Source organism: Chrysochloris asiatica, unplaced genomic scaffold (assembly GCF_000296735.1).
Source record: "Chrysochloris asiatica unplaced genomic scaffold, ChrAsi1.0 scaffold00150, whole genome shotgun sequence".
In the NCBI taxonomy this organism is placed as follows: Eukaryota; Metazoa; Chordata; class Mammalia; order Afrosoricida; family Chrysochloridae; genus Chrysochloris; species Chrysochloris asiatica.
The window spans coordinates 3,577,681-3,586,265 of NW_006408668.1; positions in this window are offsets into that span (position 1 = coordinate 3,577,681).

Sequence of the window (8,585 nt, forward strand, 5' to 3'; positions counted from 1 at the left end):
GATGAAAGGAAATACAGATGGGTAACTCATGATACTGTAGTGAATAATGCTTATCAGGACGGATTATGAGGGTTGGAAATGCAAAGGTAGACGTTTTGGAACAAGGAAGGGAGTGATTAATTCTACAGGCTAGGAGTGGAGGTTTCTGGGACCAGCAATGGAGAAGAGCCGAGAGTGGGACCCTACCCAGAGAAACAGAGATGCCTGAGATGGAGACAGAGACAATGACGTGGAGTAATGAAGCGGCTGGGGACTTTGGATCCAGAGAAAGAAAGGGACTGTGGGCAGAAAACAGGGGTGGGGGTGGGGGTGGAGGAGGAAGTGTAGGGTGTAGGCTTCTAGGATATACCCTTTGGTTGGTTGATGACGCATGGAGGGGATTGGAACCATGGCAATGAGATGATATATGATGGAATGAATGTAAAACTAAAGTTCTCTCATGTAAACTACCATATAATTCACAATAAAACATTAAAAAAAAGATGCAAATCAAAACAACAATGAAATGTTATTTCACACCAATAGTAAAAGCAAAGTTCAAAAAAATAGAAAAGAACAAATGCTGGCAAGAGTATAGAGAGATTGGAATCTTCCTACATTACTGATGGATCTATAAAATGGCTCAATCAGTCTTTAGAATGGCATGGCAATTCATTAGAAAACTGGAAATAGAAATATCTTATGATCTAGCAATCCCTCTACTTGGGATATATCCACAAGAAATACGAGCCAGGAAACAAGTAGATATATGAATGTTAATGTTCATTGCAGCACTATTTACAATAGTACCAAGTGACTAACAATGGAAGAATGGATAAATATATACTTTGGTATATACACACAATGGAATATTATGCAACATTGAAGAATAAATGATAAATCTGCAAAACACCTCATAACTTGGATGAACCTTGAGGACATTATGCTGAATGAAATTAGCCAATCACAAAAGGACAAATATTGTATGAGACCATTACTGTAAAAGCTTAAGAAAAGATTTCCAGACTAAAAAACAAACAAACAAAAAAATACTCTTTGATATTTACTGGGGATGGTAGGGAGGGGAGACTAATTCATTGGCTAGAGGGTAGACACAAGTTAGCTTGGGTGATGGGGAGGGCAATATACAAGAACAGGGAGGCTGGTAGAAGAATAATGAAGATAGTTAAACTAGACACAGGGACATATGCATGGGCAAAAGGGGTAGATGTAAATAATGATATATATACAACCTTGTAACAATAGTGTTCTGGGCATAGATACATGGATTGAGACATAGGCTAAATGGGTAAGGGAGGAAGAGTGATATATATCTATATAGATAGATAGATATCACAAATATATGAGCTTGAAATATAAAGAAAATTATTTGATGGTTGCCAGGGGTAGAATTAAAGGGAGAGTACTCTGGTTATAGAGTGGTGGTAGTGGTGGTGGTGTGCCGTGGAGTCAGTTCCAACTCATAGCGACCCTGCATAGGGTTTCCAAGGCTGTAAATCTTTCCAGGAGCAGAAAGCCTTATCTTTCTCCTGCAGAACTGCTGGTAGTTCAGAACTGCTGACTGTGAGATTATCAGTCCAACTTGTAACCACTACGCTACTAGAGTTATAGTTAAGTTGTTGAAGGAGAAAATGGTGCCAAGGCAACAAATGTTACAGTAACCATTATAGACACCATGTTGTAGGATCCTCCACATAATTATCAGCAAAATGAATAGTAAGAGTGGGAAATGAACTAGGGATTGGAGAATGCTCTCCAAGGCCAGGCCCAAATAGGGCTGTCCCTACCACAGCCTTGGTTCCCATAGTACTACATGCTAAGGCCCTATGAGCCTGGACCACATTATTCCAAGTCTGCTGTGCAGGGAGAGGTGATGGTGGGTGCTGACAAGCAGGGTGCAGGAGAACAAGGTAGACCAGTAAGACTAGATATAGATATAGTCATAGATACAGATATAGTTATAGATCTATCTGTCATCTGTTTATCTATCTGTCTATCTATCTATCTGTCTATCTATCTATCTATCTATCTATCTATCTATCTATCTATCTATCTATCTAGCCCTGGTGTGGCACTGTGGGTTAATGCGTTGGACTGCAAGGTCATTTTAAACTCAGGGTTGGCAGTTCAAGCTCACCAGCTGCTCCTTGTAAACAGGGTCACTCGGAAATGACTTGACAGCACTTAGTAACAAAAGCACATACATACAGGGTTATAGATCACGATTTTGCAGGGGCCCTCCTCACCAAAAATAGTCTAGAGGGAACAGTAATGAAGAGAATAATGGAAATTAAGATGAGACCCAAGGTCAGCAGCCGGAATCGCCGCAACTTCAACTACCGACGCAGTTGTCCAGAAAACCTTAAATCACAAGATGAGTTGAATGCCAGTTTACTATCTCTACGATCATCCGGTTTAGTCATTCAATAAGAAGAAATAAATGAACAAAAGATTGAAGCTGAAGACCTTAAGTGCTTGCCTTTTTCCTGGTGTGGCACTGTGGGTTAACACGCCAGACTGCAAAGCTGTTTGAACTGTAAGGTCGGCAGTTCAAGCTCACCACCTGCTTCTCAGAAATCCTATAGAGGGTCGCTATGGGTCGGAACCGACTCGGAGGCACTTAACAACAATAACATTTTAACTGGAGCTATCTGTATTATCTATGCAGTGTGGGATTTTTATTCTTTTACCTAAAGATGTCTGTTTTTGGTAATGGCAAACGTGGGTTTTTTAAGCTTGGTTTTCCTCATATACCTGTAAAGGTTTTTAAATTGTTTCATATCTGGTCAAGTTGAGATTTTTAAGAGCCTCATTTTTAATTTGTAATAAAAATTTACAGCTTGATTAAAAAAAAAAAAGTCAACAAACTGCAAGCCCTGTTAATAAAGGTCTTAAATACAAATTTTTTAAAAGCAAAGGGGCAACATGTACCTAAGGACAATGGTGAGAAGGGATGGGTAGGTAGACAACTCAGGGAGGAAGCCAGACAACTGTTGTTCCACGGAGCAGATTGCAATCATTGAGATGAAACAAAGCGTATGATTTGTTGAATGTAAAACTGATGATCTTGTCTGTAAACCTTCACTCAATTCATAATAAAAAGTTTTTAAAAACCCACAAACCCAAAACCAAAAAAAAAAAAGAAATTAGCCTTGATAGATATTCAGACACTAAAACCTACAACAAAAACCCTATAGAGCTGTTCTATTCTGAAACACATGGGTTACCATAAGTCAGAATCAATTCAACGGCAACTGAGTTGGAAGCACCTATTGAAATGGGTTTACTTCTATTTTCGCCAAAGCACACAAAAATCAAAGCAGTAGCTGTTGAGTCATTTCCAACTCATGGTGACCCTGTGTTTTCCAGCAGAGCTCACAGGCAAACACTTTTTATAAAACATTCTTTTTACACCTCTGGGCTAAGAGTTCTACTGGACAGCAATAATAAATTAGCAGGAGTCATATGACCTACTAAAGGGCAGTCTAAATGTCCTTTAGCTTCTTCCAGAAAGATGTGGCAAACGTGCATCATGTATTTTGTGTCAGATGCTGTAGTGAAATTCATTTTATGGTGGGATGGTATCATGTAATAATTCTATGCCAAAAGGTGGGGAGCAAGCAGCTGTTTCAATATGTTTTTTTGGCAAAGAATAATATGAATTATGAGGAAAGATGAAGGTTTGCCACACCAAAAAGTCTATTAATGCTATAATTCTAAAACTTAAAAAAAAAAAAAATTTCCCACACACCCATGTAAAAAGAAAACAAAACCACCATAAACCTTTAAAATAATATTTATACAAATCCAGTGTAATTTCTTTCATGTGCCTTTGTACATTCTTTTGGAAAAGTATGAAATGAATTAGGGTATAATTTGTTATTTTAAACACAATTATGGAAAAGTGCCAGCCAGTGTTATGTGACATCGCTAATGAAGTGACTTACTAACAAGAATCCTCTGCAGGAAAGGAAACTACTTGCCATTTTGTTTTTGCTTAATTTTTATCCAACTTCAGAAAATCTGACTTTTTAACAGGAACCAAAGTGTTTAAATGAGTTACGCTCCAAATTATAATTTCCCAGCATTCTGTGGAGAATTAAGGATCGTCCTTTTCATTCCACACATTCTCTTAGTTCCTCTGCAGATAATACTGTTTGTCATGCCATGTGTGGCCAACCTACCACATGATCTCTGCAAAAAAAGGAAAACTGGGGAAAATAATGTCCACAACAATAATATGTCTCCACAGTATTCCAAATCGTGACATTCAGATCAAGTTACCTCAAACAAGTTACCAAAGTACAGAATCAGAAAATATAACACCACAAGCTGCTCTGCAGGAGAAAGATGAGACTTCCTGATCCTCGAAAGATTTACAGCCTCAGGAAGTTCCGGGACAAGATGGCAGAGTAAGCAGATATATTGAGCAGGCCCTGTGCAAAAAAGACATGGGAAACCAAGTGAAAGAGATACAGATGGTGAGCCTGGAACCCTGAGCATCAAAGGATTGGGTAGAGAGGTGGACTAAGTGCCAACCGGAAGAGGAAGTGGAATAGGAACAGTGAAAGAGGAAAAAAAAAAAAAGGGTAGGTAGTGGGATGATGTGAAGCAATGTGGCCGTCTTGAGTTTTGGGAAGCTGCTTTTGATACAGTACAGGCACAGACAAGACTGGAGATTGATGGCAAGGTGGTACAATCCTCCCTTGTTCCCAGGCCCTCCTGGTAGCCTGAGGCCAGTAGTACATACCCCATGGAGATAGGTGGCGAGTGCTTGAGAATCCACCAATATACAATCATCAACTAAATGTATTTATGACACCACAATGTCTCAGAGAATGCCCACAATTTCAGCCTACAAAAAGAAACAAGTCAGAGTGCCTCAAACAAGTTACCAAAGTACAGAATCAGAAACTATAACACCAAAAGTGGTATCAGAACAACTTGATAAGGAAGTTGTTGTTGTTGTTATTGTTGTTGTTAGGTACCTTAGAGTCAGTTCCAATTTATAGCGACCCTATGCACAACAGAACCAAACACTGTCCGGTCCTGTGCTATTCTCATAATTGTTACTCTTGAGCCCATTGCTGCTTCCACTGTGCCACTTCATCTCATTGGGAGTTTGATTCTTTCTCACTGACTCTCCACTTTACCAAGCCTGATGTCCTTCTCCAGAATGTGAATTAGGCAACTTCAACGGATTGAGAGAATGATCTAGAAAACTGCAGAAGAAATCAAGGAAAACAGATAAAACTATGGGAAAACTCAGCAAACAAACTGACAAAATAATTGGAAAACATGGGAACCATGTTAAAACAGTAATTACAAAGCCAGAAGATTAAAACTCTAACTTCAGAAATAGATAATATACTGAAAAGGCAAAAAAAATAAAGTTCAATCAATGGAAAACCTAATTACTGAGCTTAAAGAAAAATATCTCAATATTCATCTGCTAGACTACTGGTGTGGTACTGTAGGATAAGCATTGAACTGTAAACTTCAAGGCCAGTGGTTCAAACCCACCAGCCACTCCTTGGAAACTGTATATGGGATTGCTATAAACTGACTTGATGGTACTTTGCAACAACAGAATGGGAAAAAATGAACAAAAGATCTGAAGGAAGCCTAAGATTTATATGGGACACTATCAAGAATAACTTATGTGTGATAGTAATTCTAGACCAGGAAGAGACAAAAAAAAAAGAGAGAGAGAGAGAGAGAATATTGTCTAAGCGTTGTTGGAAGAAATCTCCCTTAACATCATGACAGTTGAAAAGATAGCCATTCAAGAAGCTGAATGAACGCCCAACAGGATGCATTCCAAAATGAAAACACCAAGACATAGTTAAACTTTTCAAAACCAAAGGCTAGGAAAGACTCCTGAAAGCACCTCAGGAAAAACGAAAAGTTACTTACAAAGGAGAATTAATAAGACTAAACTCTGATTTCTCAACAGAAACCATGCAGGTAAGAAGACAATGGAATCACATACATAAAATGCCAAAATTAAAAAATAGCAACCAAAAATCATATATCGAGAAAAACTGTCCACCAAATATGAGGGTGAAATTAGGTCGTTTTCAGACAAACAGAAAATTGTGAAAACCAAACTCACAAAAAAATACTAAAATGAGTTCTTTAGACAGAGAACCAACAACAACAGACAACAATCTGAGACTATATCACCTGGACTCAACCAAGGTGTGTTGTTGTTAGGTGTCACTGAGTTGATTCTGACTCGCCATGACCCTATATGCAACAAAACAAAACATGGCACCATCCTCACAATTATGTCTGAGCCAATTGTTGCTATCACTGTATCAATCCGTCTCATTGGGGTCTTCTTTTTAGTTGACCCTCCACTATTCCAATAATGATGTTCTTCTTCAAGGACTGGTCCTGCCTGATAATATGCCCAATGCACAAGAGGCAATATCTTACCATCCTTACTTCTAAGGAGCGTTCTGACTGTACTTCTTCCAACATAGATTTATTTATTTTTCTGGCAAAGTACTTTCTGGATTTTTTTGTCAGCACCATAATTTAAATGCAGCAGTTTTCTATGGCCATCCTTATTCAGTGTTCACCTTTCACATGCATATGGAAATACCATGACTTGGGTCAGGTGCGCCTTATTCCTCAAAGTGACAGCTTTGCTCTTCAACACTTTATTTAAAGAGCTCTTTTGCAGAAGCTCTGTCTAATGCAATGTATCATTTGATTTCTTGATGGCTATTTCCATGACATTGACTTTGACAACTTCAGTCTTTTCTCCATTTATCATGATGTTATTTATTAGTTCAGTTGTGAGGGTTTTTGTTTTCTTTATACTGAAGTGTATTTCATACTGAAGGCTGTAGTCTTTGATCTTCATCAGTAAACATTTCAAATCCTCTTTGCTTTCTACAAGCAAAGTGTGTCATCTGCCTATCGCAAGCTGCCAATGCTCCAATCTTGATGCCACATGCTTCTTCATATAATCTAGCTTCTCGAATTAGAAGTTCAGCAAACAGATTGAATAAGTATGGCAAAAGGGCAAAACGCTAACACATACCTTTTCTCATTTTAAACCATTCAATATCTTTTTGTTCTGTTCAGACAACTGCCTCTGGTCTATGTAAGGTTCCCCATGAGCACAATCATGTGTTCCAGAATACTCTTTCTCTGCAATATTATCCATAGTTTGTTATGATCCACACCATCAAAAGCTCTTCCATAGTCAAAAAAGCACAAGTAAACATCTTCCTGGTATTATCTGCTTTCAGTCAAGATTCTTCTGACATCAGTAATGATATCCCTTGTTTCACATTCTTTTCTGAATCTGGCTTGAATTTCTGGCAGCTTCCTGTTGATGTACTGCTGCAATCATTTTTAAATTAACTTTAGCAAAATTGTACTTGCATGTAATATAAATGATGTTATTCAATGATTTCTGTTTTTCAGAGGGTCACCTTTCTTTGGAATGGGCTAAAATATGGATCTTTTCCAATTGTTTGACCTGGTTACTGTTGTCCATATTTCTTGACATTGATGAGTGAATGCCTTCAGTGCTGCATCAGTTTGTTGAAACACATCAATCTGTACTCTGTCAATTAGAGAAGCATTGTTTTTCTCCAATGGCTTCAGTGCTGCTTGAATTTCTTCCTTCAATACCATCAGTTCTTGATCATAGGGTACCTCTTGAAATGGCTGAATATCTACCAGTTATTTTTGTACAGTGACTCTATGCATTCCTTCCATCTTCTTTTGATGCTTTCTGCATCATTCAATAATTTGCATATTTTTTAAAACAAATATACAATAGTTTACTTAACAAGATCCACATAAAATAACAATACAAAAGCTGATGACTCATCAGGCAGTTCAAGTTCAACTATAAAGGCTAATTCTGCACAAAACAATCTTTTCCTCACATCTCCCAGTCTTCATGAGACCCAAAATAAACGGAACTGATGAGGTAAGGTTTAAAACTGTTGCAAGTCATGTAAACTTGTTTGTACCTTCAGCCTTAGATTTTCCTGATGCATGTTCTTACTTTAAAAAGAAAAGCCAGTTTACTTTTTTGAAGGAGCAGTTAAAATAAATTCATGAACAGTATGAACAACAACAACAAAAAATCCAACAACTTCACAACGGTAAAATGTGTGGCGTTTGCAGGAAGCCATACATGTAATTTTTGCAGCATCTGAGCACATATTTAACTTTAAAAGGACTTCTCCCATCCCTCAACATGAGATGCTTTATTAACTTAAAAAAAGAGAGAAGCCATATGGTTTATGGGAAGGAAATAGCAATATTTGTTTTTAAAAAGTTCTTATACCAGCCCATGTACATGTGGCTTCCAAAGACTTTGAGATCTGAATTTGTGGGGTTTTGTGAGAGAAGGAAGCAGACTTTAGTGTTAGCCAGGCTCTAGTGATGAGAAGCAGGGTACTTGACTATCCCCGCTGGACTTGGACCTATTTATTTGGGTAGAAGAAACTATTTCAACAACATGCAAGCATAGGCAAAGTCAGATGTTTGGTGGCAGCATGACACCGGCCTGTCCCCGGTGGACTGTGCTGTCCAGGGGGCAATCTAGGGCC